This window comes from Nesoenas mayeri (assembly GCF_963082525.1).
Source record: "Nesoenas mayeri genome assembly, chromosome: Z".
NCBI classification, from domain to species: Eukaryota; Metazoa; Chordata; class Aves; order Columbiformes; family Columbidae; genus Nesoenas; species Nesoenas mayeri.
The window spans coordinates 19,874,859-19,890,250 of record NC_137542.1 but is presented as its reverse complement, the minus strand read 5'-3'; positions in this window follow the sequence as shown (position 1 = coordinate 19,890,250).

The following is a 15,392-nucleotide window of genomic DNA, read 5'->3' as shown; positions in this document are numbered from 1 at the left end:
TTCAAAGCAAAATGGAAATCAAACCTCCAAGAACTGTTGTAATTGTAGTTTCTAATCTGTGAAACCTGCAACCAAGTTGAACTGACATTTGATTTCTAAAAGACCACATAAAATTTAGCCAGTCTGCTGGAAAAACCCTTCAATAAAACTGCTTTTCACTTCCAGAAACAATACTTTATTTTTTAACACAATGTAATCCTGGATATTTTTATTTCTCCTACTCTATATTGGCAAATTTAAGTAATGGGGAATTTTGATCTAGCCTCATATTGTTTAGATCCTTTGTGTATGATATCTCCTCTGCCTTATGCTGACTCATTTTCTCCAGCTGAATATTCTCCAGAAGAGTGAATTAACAAATCCTTACAGACAGAGACTGCTTCTAAGTTGCTCGTTTCTGATTTTGTCTAGATATAGCGAGAATAACATCACTGCGGTGTTTTTGTTTGTGTTTTTTGTTGTTGTTTGTTTGTTTTTTAAAATTAGGATGCCATGTGATCTGTTTAATCTAGACTGCATATATTAATAAATTGCTAAACTTCCTCTAGGCTGCATGTAAACTCAAACTGATACATGCTTTATTCCTGTGTTGCCTTTTGTTCAGTTCATGGAATCTGCTGCAACACACAGTTTATCTCCCATGTTGAACACCCATATCTTCCTAAATTACAGTGCAGAGATACATGCTTTGCACTTGGATATGCAATGGAATGCCTTTGTACACGTCACCAGAACTCATGTATTAGGAAGTTTATAATCCATAAATTTGGATTTCCTGGTTTACACTTAGCTTTTGGCTTGAAATCTATGCTTAAATATGCAATGTTAAGGACATAGCACTCCAAATCAAAAAGCAAGTGAAAGAGAAGTCTCTGAATCTCTCCAAGGTAAATCTTACTAAGTTATGGAGTGTGGTTCAAAAAAAAAAGCAGTATAAGTAGTATATAAAATCAACTTTCTACTCACGTCAAAGTAGCCTATAGTGTATATTGCAGTTAAAATTTCATGCATAAATAAACTAGGTTTACTTACTAAAGAGTAAAAAAAAAAAACAGAAATCATAACTTTTGACCAAATCATGGAAACAGAATTGCAGGCTAAATAACTTGCACCAGTGAGAGGCAATCTAGCTCTGCACTTTATATTGCTAATGAACGCTCTATAATATTTGCAATCATGTATCTTCTATGCCCTGCAATGTTAGAGGGGTTGTAGAGATAGTGGCATATGCATTACTGAAACAGTCTAAATGTGGTAATTTTAATTATATTTATACTATACTTTCTACTAAAATAAAAGCAGGACTGCACAATTACAGAACATTTAAATGGCTATGAAACAGCAAGATACTGTTATTTTTATAGCACTGAAATTGCATTCTGGATTTAGTTCTTGAAATTTAGAAAGAGTAAATTCAACCCTGCATTTTCATTAAATCGCAGAAGAAAGGTAAAAGGCTTATATAAAGGAAACGCAGAGAAAATGATCAGCCTGAGAATCTGTAGTTAATGTAAGACTGTCCTATTTTCATTTTATTTTAGCCGTCTTGCAATGACATCATGCCACTGTGAAAAAAAGACATTGTGCTATAAAACATGTCAAATTTTGCAAGGACAATTCATTGTATGATGAATGTCTCCACTATGTGGTATGCATGATGAATTCTGATGTCAGAAAGGGGCAGAGAGAGGGAGAGAGGTTTTTTTGTTTAGTTGGTTGCTTGTTTTTTTTTTTTTTATAGTTTTTTTTTTTTTTCCCTCTGAGTCACATCTCTGAATTTCCTTTGTGCTGATTACTGTTAAATGTCAAATATGTTTATATTTTAAGTCATGTCTTACTAAAGAATTTCCAGCTGTCAAAACACTTGTGTGTCCCATATTAGACAAAAGACTGGTGAAATCTCTACAGCACAAAAAGAAGTTAATTTGATATAAAGAAAAGGTTACTGTGTGTTTCAAAATAGGAAGAAAATCAGATACCAAAATTTCTTTTAAAGAACAGAAGAAAAACTAATTTGAGACATGAAGATATCCATAACCCACCTAGGATGAGATGAAGATGATCCTGAATAAGACTGAATAGTCTTTTAGAGGCTAAGTGAGCTGGCCCATAGCAGCAGACCACAGGTGTAGCAGTCACAGCAGTGACTGAATGTCAGAGCTACAGAACGTTTTAAGTTCTAAGAAATATGACCCTGTAATTAAGATTACTGGTTTGCATTTTCTATCATGAAAAACACACATGCAAATGCAGAAAATCAGAAAAGTTGATTCATACATATAAAATTCTCCCCTATTTGGGAATTTCAGAAACACCTCACCCAAAGGAAGTCAAACTATACTACTACTACTTGCCTGCTGTTTCCTAATCCTTAGGCTTATTCTAGAGCAATCAGATAATGTGGTATAAGAGTGATCTAGAGCAGCAAGATAATATGGTATTAGAGTGACCAGAGGACTCAGTTTCCTTATGCCATGAGGAACTTCATTCCCTCTAGTAAATATTCAGCTGACAGTACTATCCCAACACCATTTATTCTGGACTGCCTCTGAAACAGTACATCAAGAGCAGATGATGGATTTCAGTCTCATGTTTTAGTATGTGAGACAGAAAAGAGACAGCTCTTCATTTCAGGAGCTGCATTCGAAAGAGAAGATACTTGTGCTTCCTCCAGTACTTCACAGATCTTTACAGCAGACTGTAATGGAGGATTTAGTAAGTGACAGCTCTAAATTATTTAGGAGAGTCTGAAATCCATATACTGCTTCTAGTGAAGTCTATTATTATCCCGCAGACAGATGTGATAAGACTTTTCTTAAACAGTAGCCTCAAATGACCAGAGTAACTTTAGGAAAATGAGAATGAGACACTGGAGATCAAATATTTATTTCCACTGAAATTACTATAAGAAATGCCCACAATATAGACAGCTAAAGCTGCACTCTGAAAACATAGATAAATAGACTCATCAGTGCCTTTTTTTTTTTCATTAAATAGAGTGATCCTCTTATGAGCAGACTTGCTTTCCTCTGAAATGTGAAATATTACATTGACACCTCACTCCTTCCAACCTTACAAGATGTATTGTGCATTTTGTGCCTATCAAAGAAATGCAAAAAGGTTGGTAAAATCTGTCAAGTCAGGCAAGAACTATCTCTCAAAAACAATTTAAAGAAAATAATTGCAGAGACTTATTGCAATAGAAGGTTAGTGGGATACAGTTAATAACTGTTCATTTAAACTAAAAATAAAAATATTTATAAAATGCTGGCAGTCTACATAGCTCTTATTTGCTACACAAAAGATAAAGATGGAGGAAAAGAGCAGCAGACATAATTTTGAATTTTCTAACTGAGGAACTCTTGTCTTTGACTTTCAAATATGATGATCTTTGATAGGCTCCGTGCACTTCATCCCACCTGCAGTTTCTTGGATTCACACCTCAATTTGTGTCAACTGACTCACTGACTTTTTATCAATATGTTAAAATACATAGTGCTTTGATTAGCTACCCAAGTTTTCTCTCTCATTATGTGAGACAGAAAAACCCGCTAAGCTGTCATTGAACAGAAGTCATCACTTCTGAGCTCCCATACTTCTGTCAATAAGGGAGATAAGTGGTGATTGATTTATCACTATTTTAACAGATACTTGCCCTGGGAGTCAATGTGAATATTTCACTCAGTGGTGGCAGAGTGAATATGATCCAGCCTTCTAAACACAATGGACTAATACAGGTGCTCTAGTCTTTCCTGTTTTCCTGGGGTGTTGTTACAATTTCTGGTTGCTTGACATTTACTCATCTTAGTAGTGAAAAAGTCCCTGATATTTCAAGTTTAAGTTAAGCTCAAAAAAACCCAAAAACCAAACAACTAATAGTTTAACATCACTCTGTTATTCCTTAAGTACTATCTAGATGAATTTACAAACAAATGAAAGAAAACAAAATCATATAGCTTACAGGTGCATAAAAATTTCCAGAGTTTTTTATTTTTAAGCAAAAAAAATGTTAAAGTAATTAAAGGGTATTTTTCACTTTTCAAATGGTATCTGTTCAAAATACTCAACATGATTTTAAAATTTTCATAGGTTAAACTATAAAGGTTAAATACAAATAAAACAGTGCCTTGTCTGCCTTGTCCCATTTTTCAAAAAAAAAAATAAAAAAAGACCATAAGTAAGAACTTTCTGAAAGAACAAGATGAACTGTCATGGACCAAGGTAAGGCTGACTGGCCTGTACTTCCCCAGACACTTCTGTTTGCTATCCTGGAGACAGCAGGGACCTTTGCTTCCAGTTCTCTGACAGGTCCAGTAGTTCATCTCCCCTCACTGGTTCCTTAATTGCCTGTGTCAAGAAGCTGTTGGCAACACACTCCACAGACCTGGATTACTTGTGCCCTACCGTGTTGTCCCTCTAGCATACATTGAGGTGGGTCAATTATTCTAAGAAGTCAAAGGCCTACTAGTGTGAGGCTTCTTCCAGTTGTCTGCAGAAGGCCTCATGTTCTTGTTTTTCCTCATCAAGACAATTTGCAGCAGACACCTATTACAGTGTTTCCCACTTTTATCTGCACACTACTTGGCTCGCCCATCCACCCAACCAACGAAAGAGCTCCATAAATCCTGTTGCTCTCCTACATGAAGGGCAATTTTCCCTTTGCAAAGAACCTGCATCTATCTATGGCAGAACTCCAGCTATTGATTACAAAGTCCTTAGTGTTTACACCAGCCCTCATGCTTTGATTGACAACTTTGTCCACTGCTTCCTCATTGGATTGTTGGTCATTCTCTTCTCTCCCTACTTATTTCTAGCCTGATTACAAAGACACTTTTTCCCTGCTTGATCTGGTGAATCCCCTCTCTTCCAAAAAATCCTCATGGTCATAAAAATTAAAACTCTGTTGCCAACACCAAATGTGTAACCAGTTTTTTGAGCTTCAAGATCCATCCATTCCTCCCCAAGTAAGAATCAGCAGAAACCACCAGGCACCAAACCCTTCATCCTCATTCTCTGGTCACTCCTTATGAGCTCCTAATCTCCTGGACATATTGCTAGTGCCCACATGAAGAAGAAATGTGGAATAATAGTCCTAACTTTGACAGCCTGTCTGTGGTGCCCTGGACTCAGCTCTTCAGCATGCAGCAAATGTCCCCTGCCAGCAGGCCAATTCAGTAGAGCAACCTCTGTCTCTGCAGAAGGGAGTTTCCTGACAACATTTTTTGTCCCATCCTGCTCATGTTGCCACAAGTCTCAGGCACAGGCAACTCAGAGGCTTTGTTAGGCAAAAGTCCTTGCCCTTGCCTGTGCTGGGGCTCCAAACCTGCTCTGTAGGTCATAGATGCAGGTGGAGCAGGAACAGTCATCGTGGTGCTGGAGTTCACAAACTCCTAGCTTTTACTAGCCTGATCATCTACATTTCACAGCCTGACAAGCACAGGTGCTGCTTGCCCCTCCCTGGTGTGGCTGGACCTTCAGGATCCTGTAGTGCAGAATCTTGAGAGACATTAGGTCCATCTCCTTTTTGGTATGCCTGATGCTGTGTAGTCTCCTGACCTTCTCCCACAGCTACCTTATTTATGTTGCAGTCCCTTTACCAGTGCATTGTTTCTGGAGGTGCTTACACCATTGCCTGTGTTGCCAGTGAGAAGTCCCAGAGGTTATTACAGCCCCTGACTTGCAGAACTACACCCTTCCATAGGAGCTTATGCTGGGAAAAGGCTTGTGATATAGCTGGGGGTTATGAGGGACCCTGCACATTGGTGAACACACAAACTCTGTCTTCAGAAGAGATTCTGCCTTCACTTCTGCACAAAATACTGCCTTCTGGGAGCTTCCTCTGTTAGCTGAAATATTAAACAGTGCATGTTATAGTAGAATTCACTGCTATGAAGGTACAGGATGGTGATTAAAGATTCACCAAAGCTCTCAAAAATCCACTTTACAAAACTCTGATGTTGTGATTGGAAAGATACTTGGATTCAGTGTTGAATCATTGTGCTAGGAAACACAGATTCTTATTTTTTTTTTCTTGATTCATAGAAGGACAGTCTTACAGAATATTGTTGTTTTTATCTCCACATTAAAGTGTTGTGTTAGAAAATGTATTTTATTTGGCCTTCTGAAAACTTTGAAAATATGCAGTGTTAGAAAGCACAAAATTGAATTAATGATAAATGAATATAATTTAATATGTTTCAACTCCAGAACAGCATAGGCATCAAAGCTATTGATAAACAGGTTCTTGGAAGTTTTAGATCTGTGTTTGAAGAAAGCAAAACCAAAAACTGCCTAGAAAATATGGTTTTGAGGAAAATCAGAAAACAGAAATGAAGTCTTAGAGTAATCACTGCAATGATTCATGTAATCAAGACAACTAAAGTCTTAACATAAATGTGAAGTCAGTTCCTTCCCACAGGGATCTGTTGTTGAAATGAAACTTCAACCAATCAACAGATTAGTAAAATTTTCTGAAAGTAAATGTATAAAAGTAGGAACTAAGTTAAATTCTGAAAAAGCTATGCCATCGAGGGGAAAACATTCAAACGGTAAATTAATTTTGAAAAATACATTCCCAGAAGGTCAAAAACTTTGAAGGAAGGAGCTAAAATATTCATTAGGAATGAACAGATACATATTTGAAACAAACAACAGATTCTCAGACAGCTATGTACATGCTGTCAAGGACATTCATCAACAGTTGCTGCCTAGTCCTCTGTGCATAATAGTAATCAGCCATCATCAACACATTTTTGCTGTTGTCTACAAAGATCTATCATTATGTCAAAGAAATTCAGTCACAGATTAAAAAAAAATAACTAAAAAAAAAAATCACAGCTTATATGAATCCAGAGCAAGTGAAGAAATTTTCACAGTTTGGCTGGTAATGTTTTGCCTATACCATTTCAGAAAAGGAAACATAGAGTCTGTCAAAACACTTGAAGAATTACTCTAATCTTGGAAAAATATTCATTTTCAATGAATAGAAGTGCATAGACACAAGTAACTCAACATGAAAGTAGCCAGAATGCATAGTAAATCTGCCTTATTTTATGCTGATACTTCCTTGGAAAACAGTCTGTATTTGTCCTATATAATTAAAAAAAAAAAAAAAAAAGGAAAATAAAGAAACAAACAAACAAAAAATTAAAAAAACACAGTCCCTCCTCCCCCCGCCCCTCCCCAACCTCCAAAGAGAGAGGCATGTGTATCAGAAGTCATTCAACTTTTCTAGTTTGCATTTCCATTATTAAAAGAGAGAAAGGAGCTCATATTCTGCAAAGAATAGAAGACACAGTAGAGTTCTTTTGGAGTGTTTTTAAGGAAAATGCTACAAAAATAAACTGTGCAGAATGATTAGCTGTAAATTAAAATGTGACCAGATTGTGTTAGAAGAACAGATGATGCAACTAGCGTTTTGTTCTTGGGGTGTCATGTTTAGTGTCCTAAATCATAAGTATAGATGAGTTATTTAGTCAGATTACAGCATTCATTTGTTTTGTCCAAAGTTCATCTGGAGCTATTTAAACCCAAGCATTGAGATGAGATATGAGAGTCTGATATTAATAATCACATGCAATTATTTATGTGGCACTAGCTAATCCTGGAAATCCTGATCTTAATTTGGGAATTATTCAGCCTTCCAATGGTTTTAAAACTTCAGTCATGGGTCTATAATGTCTATGTTTTTGGTTCTGTGGTATTGCCAGATTAAAGATACTACATCTTCAACCTACCGGGACTCCAACTTTCTGTTGAAGATGTGTTTAAAGATAAATAGGATAAATCTAATACCAATACACTGAGTTCTGTTTAAAGACTAGAATACTGCCACAAAATAGCCACTTTTAGTTTCTGTTATATATTGAATAGGTTAATTTGTGCTAGGTTTGTTCCATATTAAATAGGAGCAAACTAGATGTTTTCAGTAAGACTACTGCTAAAATTGTATCATTACTGCCAAGTAATATATTTAAAACTCTTAAGTCAGCATTTATTGAATTCAGTTGTGATATTGAATGTTTATACATATTTCCACTAAAGCTTTAATGGCATATTTATGACTTAGGACTACTTGTTTTCACTGATCTTGATGTTAGAGGCCTTTCTGTTGAGAAATGATTGCAGCAACTGAGATGTTGTGAAGACACTGTATTTGAAAATATTCTATTCCATTTATAGAATTCTCTGTCTTTTTTTTTTTTTTTTTTTTTTTTTTTTTAATACATTTGCAGCTGAAAGACAGAGTTTAGAGTCTAGCCCAGAGCCTTCAGACCATATTAACATTCAGGGAACATATCTTCTTTTTCAAATCCAGAAAACAGTACTTTTGAACTGATTACTTAATTGCTTCATCCACCCACAAATGAAGATATTACTTTTCAGTACAGCTGGTCACAAATGCAATGCAAACGAGCCCTTCCCATGGAACTCCAAGAGAAGAGCTATGTTTTCACTGAACGTCTTTGCAGCATAGCAATGAAATCAAATTTTTTCCTGTGTATACAACAAACATACTACAAGAAGTAACACAGTTATACATTCAACATTTTCTGTGAATATATTTAAAAAAAAATTCAATGGAAAAAAAATACTCACAAACTGCAAGATCAGGAACATTGACCCTTATAAAATTTAAACTTGTATTCCATAAGACATAAATTTTAAAGGATAGGTCTATTCTATAGCAAAGTAACATTATTTAGATGAATGGCTGGAGTCAGAGGGACTGAACCTTACACAGAGGTAAAATACTACTGAGCAAACTGATTCAAAGAAGCAAAACACTTCTGCTTTGTAAAGAAACAATAACCTTTCCTGTCTCCTCCTGAGTACTCTCTAAGAAAGCAATGCTATTACGTCTGATCTGGCAAAAAAGCCCTAGGTATCACGTTTCCTTTGAGAAGTTATTGGCCTCCGTGTAGGCCACCTGTATTTAATAATAGTGTAAACATAGCAGAGTTAAGCCTCTCTGAAATGCAAAATCCCTTCTCACCCTCTGAAGACTCTGGATAAATACTAAAGCAACAAATGCAGGCAAAGTGCTGCAGCAAGCAGATAAACAAATAACAGCTGAAAACTGAGGTTAGTGCAGTAGCCTAACAGGAAACAAAAGTGTGGATTTTTGTTAAAGATTTATTGTTATCAATCAGAGCAGACAGTCCTAATTATATATACATTGGTAAAGTGACTCTTGTTATTCCTTTGACAGTACATTCCTGTATATTAAATATAGAAAGTACATAGAAAAAATAAAGATGAAATAATGAATAAGACATTAAAAGAGCATTTTCCATGGAGTAAAATTTTCTGCACAATCTATCACAACTCCGTGCTTGACTGCGAGGGGAGGAACTACTATAGTGAGTACCATGCTTTCTTAAACTGCTTAACATGCCTTCATTGACACAATTTTCAGCCTTATTCACTTAGTGGTTGTTGAAAGAAGTATCGTGCAGTATTCTGGAAGAAGGGACAATATTGCATATAATTTTTTTTTTTTTTCCCATATTGATTAAAAAACTAAAATAACTTGGCTCAAAATGTTTTGCATTTAGAATAAAAAAATAATTAGTTCCTACACCAAAACTGATAAGAACTTAGGCTATCTTTGCTTTTTGAGCTGGAGTTTGGAACCTTAATATACTGCTATAAGAGGTATTTTAAACAGAGAAATGGGTTAGAATTCAGTATAGACTAGTGGTTACAGACTAAGACTGATATAATCTGGGATCCATTTCTTGACTAGAAGACAAAGAGAGAGGGAAAACCTCCAAAGCAAAACCAAAAAACAAATTCAAACCAACCAACCAACCAAAACCAACCAACAACCACCACCACCAGTACACCTCAAAATAAAAAAGAAACCTGAAATAAGAAACAATATAAAATAAATATAGAGTACAAAAGACAAGCATCTTCTCTGTGATACTTCAGAGAAGAAAACTTTCTGCAAAACATTTCTGAATATGGTACTCTAAATCAACTAAAACAGGGTTTGCTTTTATCTACTAACTTCAGTGAAACTCACAACTTTGAATGGCAAGTTATTACTTTAGCTACTTTAACATAGATTTAAAAAAAAATCCTCTTAACTCTTGAAATTGTAAAAAAAATGGTTGTGGATCCAATGTTTCATTCTGTGTCAATCTTAGTTTCTCAGTACTTAAAAACAAACAAACAATCAAAACCCACCTCAAACCAAAGAAGCAACAAAACACAGACATTTTATGTCATCATTATTGCAGTAATTTATTCTAAAACTCAAGAGCTGTGTTTCAGATAAGGAATTGACATCTACTTGCCAAATGATTGCTATTTCTAAGGATATTTTAATATTTAATAACTCTAAATTTTCAGAAATTAGAAATTAAAACTCAGCAATTTTTCCTTGCAGAAAAGTCAAGAGAGCCCAAAGATGATGTAGGATTACTATTCTAAGGCCATTGCCTCTATTATGTCTTTATTCAGGTCTAAATTCATGGAAGGTTACTGGTACACAGACAGTAAATTGCCTTCTTCTATTGCACTAAAAATGGGAATTCTCAGCCAACCAGATGATGTGATAGTTCTTTGTTAATGTCATCATAAATGGATTATTCCTGTGAATAATTTGGGTATATGAATTTGATTTTGTCTTAAAAGTATAAAAAACTTTTAAGATTATTAGCAATTGCCTGTAGAAATTCTGATGCAAGTATTAAAGTGTTACTTTACTAGTGCGACTACCACTACTTATTTTCACAGATGTGTATTTTTTTGAACACCAAGTAGCAGCAGCCAAAGGAATGCCACAAATCGGAGTATGCCAGATGATTATTTGCTGAATAGCAAATGCTACAGCTACACCTAACCACAGGAAAGTGCTGCCTCACTCTCTAAAATATGCTTTCAGGGCAATAGAGAACCTCTCTGGCACCTCCTCCTAGAGATCCTAATTAAGGAAAATGTCGCTTGCCAGGAGAACACTTATGATCATATTTTGGTACATATTTGGCATGTGTCTCGTGTCGTAGCAGACGTACAAATGTATCTAATCATGGTGCTGAATTACTTTGGGCAATAGTGTACCTTAGTTTTATAGATTATTGGTTAAAAGTGTACCCCCCCTTGCAGAAAAAAACCCAAGGCATTAAGAAAAACAGTGTGGTTATGGCTGGCCAACTTATGTGAACTAGTTTATTTGTTATAGAAGTGGTAGAAGCTTTCACTAATAAAGGAACTTGGCAACAAAGAACAAGCACTGTATTTCTCTGTGCTGAGGAAATGCAGGTATATTTGCTCATATTCTGAAGAGAAAGAGAAGGAGAGGAAGAATATACGAAGGCAGGACAAAAGGGAGTCAGGCAGGAAGACAGTAAAAGAAGGAAGATGATTAATCAGAGAACTTACAATATATGTACATAAAGGGGATGAATTAAGCTGAGATAGATTTGACTTTGTAATCTGAATAGCTGATTAATATGACAGAAGAATATGTACTTTCAACTCAATAACTGAAAAGATAAAGATATCATCCAGATTAATCTGCTAGATTTTCAATTGGTTGGGCATCATTCTTTGTTTCCCTTGGTTCTTTTCCTCCATCTTCAGCTCCTATCCCTTTTATTTCTGATGATAAAATTGATATATTGTTCAGTTTTCGGATTTTGTCCCTACATCACCTTCATTCTCATCCAGGATATTGTTCTCTTATCCTTCTCTACCTGAATAAAGCTCCCAACTCTTTTCCTATTCCATCCATGTGCTGCATGTCTTTGAGTGGAACATCTCAGGTCACTGAATAACAGGGTTCTGGTATGACAGTCAACTGTGCTATATAAAACCTTCAATAAAATTATCACTGTGTGTTTTACAATCTGTTAGATTATTATTTCTACAGAATACTGTTCTTAAATCACTGAAGGCGAGATGCGTTCACATGTTCCAGCTTACACATTCTTCTTGAAAAACTCATGTCTATGTACTATGCACTAGCAATTTTCCCTTTCCTCTAAAGCAAGTATTTCTTTTTTTCCTACAGACATCATTGAGCTTTTTTTTTTTTTCCCTCAAAGATAAAGGAGTTAAGCTCTTTAAGTCTCTTCCCTTCAATAAAGAGTTTTCCACACCTCTTAAATTAATTTCTCACAAGCTATTTTTCCAAGACTATAACTCTGCACAGAGCTCCAGCTGAACTTCTGACTAGCACCAAAAGAACTGCTATACTTCCCTACTTCTTCCAGTGTAATTTTTATTTGCCTGTTCTTTAGCTGCAACAATAATGTTGTGATGTTTAACTAATAAGGATGTCTTTCTCTCTTTGGTCATTTCTAGTCGATGGGACTCTAAAAAGTAAATTCCTGGAGTTATATTCCCCATGGCTTGACCAATATATTATTATTAGGCTGCCTTTTTTTTTTTTTTTTTAATGAGATCATGAGTCTACTGTAAATGACCTAGAATACCAAGCAACATCAATTAAGATTTCTGTGCAATTCATGTCACTTCAACTGTTTAACCATGACATAATGAACTCATGTCATGGCAATCTCTATCTAGCACGGAGATGTTAGGGCTTCTCAAGAGAGTATTTCTATTATTATTGTTTTCTTAACACAAAGCAGCATATTTTGCTCAAGTCTCAGTGTTGAAAGTGTCTGCATCTCCCTCCTGTCTCAACATCCACCCATCAGGATCAAAAACATCCCCCTCAAAAAATCACATACATACTGCCTGAAGCAGACACAAAGAGCAGAAAAAAACCCAATCTTTCTGCAGGTTAAAGTCTGGACAACAGTTGAGCAGAAACACAGTACAGTAATACAAGCATAACAGCAGACATAAAGAAATTGTAGTATTACACAGAAGTAATCACATGCATGTGCCTTTAGACCTCACAGTTCTCTAAAACAAGTTCTGTTTAAGTTGCAAAGGAGACATTTGGAAGTTTGGTAATTAAATCTGTCTTAGTAAGACAGAATGCACTATTTAGAGTTTATTAGTATCTGTTGCTTAAAATTTAAAACTGAACAAACAAGTTCACAACTTCAAAGTTTGATGACTTTATCCCTGTTAATGCCAATGAGAAGGTTTATCAGGAAGTAATGATCAAAGCGTGATGAAGAATAGAAGCATGGATGACATTGTGGAAGCACAGGGGACAATACACCTCTGTGAGGTGCAGGGACCCCCTTGCTGTCTTAGGAGGTTTGCTGTTTCTGGGAGGCTTCTACCTGGGACGGTGTGAAGAAAGCATTGAGGATCAGCAATCCTTTGTGTTGTTAGGCCTTTCTGATCATCCACATGGGCACCAGTCATGGCCTTGGTTTGACGCTCTAGTATGGTAGGAGTGACTGCAGAGCTCTGAGGGTGACATAAAGGCATATTACACACAGGCACAGGTGGTGTCTCCTTGATTTTTTCAGTGAAAAGGATATACCTCAAGTGCACTTACGTAAACAAATGTGACTTGGGAGACAGGAGGAATTAGAAACTTGTGTACAGCTGTAGACCTATGATTTCCCTTAGATTACAGAGCTGCGGTAAACACAACTAGCTCACATTTCTGGAGTGTGGTGGTGGACAGAAGAGGGCTTTCTAGGAGGTGCAGGCAGGAAAGGTGAAGAGGATAGGTGATGTACTAGCCTAGGAAGAGACCTAAATGCTGAGAACAGGGTATGGGTGATGAATCCATTGAGCAGTTATGGGTAAGCATCAGAGGGCAGATTACTGCTACAGACACCGTAATGGGTGTCTGCTACAGGTCACCAGACCAAGAAGAGGACATAGATGAAACCTCTTCATGCAACTGAAGGAAGCTGTGTAAAACCACAGGAGACTTTACCTACCCTAACATCTGTGGGAAGGCCAATGTGACAGACAGTAATACAGAGGATTCTGAGCTGACTAGACAAAGCAGTCTTCCAGACCTATTGTCTGCTATCCCAGTAGTCCAAGAGTCCCTGATAAGCTCAGCCTTGGGCGTTCAGATCCTACTTGAGCTAATGCTGTAGATATACCACTGCCAGCTCTTTCTCCATCTCTGTCTCCTAGATGGGCCTTGAACCCATACTTTAGAGGTGTTTCCAGCCCTGTCTCTGTTTCTGTCTGTCTCCATCTCTGTCTCTGCCTCCATCATCCCTCGCTTCTTCCTGGGCTCCCTGGATGGGTCCTGGACCTGCTTCATCTCTTGTTCAAGGCTGTCAAGCAACCCACTGCTGTCACTACCCTCTCAGCTAATCCTCCTGGGGTTGATGTGGGGCAGCAGCCCAAAAGGGAGGGCTTTGTTTGGTTTGGGATCACCTACCACTCCTGGCTCCTCCTCTGCTGAGAGCAGCTCTGCTCTTGTGGCTCACTGGTGGCTGATGGCTCCTACCATTTGTGAACAAAGTGGATGTGGATAAAATGATTAAGAGATGCTTGAGTTTAATAACGTGAGCTGGAACAGTTAGCACACACAAAAGAAAAGTTTGGGAAGACTAGGTTTATTCAGCTTGGGGGAAAATTTTGGGGGAGATCTTACTGCACTCCACAAGTACCTGTTGGGAAAGTGCAGAGAAGAAAGAGTCAGTGTCTTTTCCACAATGCACAAAGAAAGAGCTAATGAGCAAAAGTTGAAATATGAGAGGTTTTGGTAATATGTTAGGAAAAGCTTTTTACCATCAGAGTAGTTGAATATTGGAAATAGTTGCACAGAGATTGTACAGTCTACATTCTTGGAGATAATCTACCACCTGAGCCTGGGTTGAGCCTGACAGGGCCTCATATATTCTGGCCAACTTTGAATAGGGGGTTGGTCAGATGATTTGCAGAGATTCTTCCCAAAATACAACATTCTATGATTCTTTGATGACCCATATTGAATTTAAACAATAATTTCTGAATGTCATTATGTCATAAAATTATTTACTACCAAGATTTAATCAAATACACCTTCCCAAAGTTTCATACTGGTCTATGATATCAGACTTCTAACTAGGAACTGTACAGTTTAGTCTAGTTTTAATATTCTTGCTCATAACGTTACTTTTCATACATTGAAAACCACAGGTATATGTTGTACAATAAGATAACATCTGCTGCCCTTTAGAACTAAATTACAGCACCTTATACTGTATTTATGCTAAAGATGATTTAGACTAATATAAGCATTGTTCAATGAAACTAAAGCATGTTTTATGACAAGGTAGGATTATATTGCTATTAGAGTTAAAAGAGATACATTCAAGAGAAGTCCTTAATGTCTTGTTTATTTAGTCTTCAGCAACAGTTTTAGTATATATCAAACAATGGTTTTAAGGTATGCCAAGTTGCTAACTTAAAAATTACTACAAGCACTACTCTTATTTATATGTAGGGAAAAGTGAGTCTTCTTTAAATGGATCATGCTGTAGTGGATTGCATGAATCTTG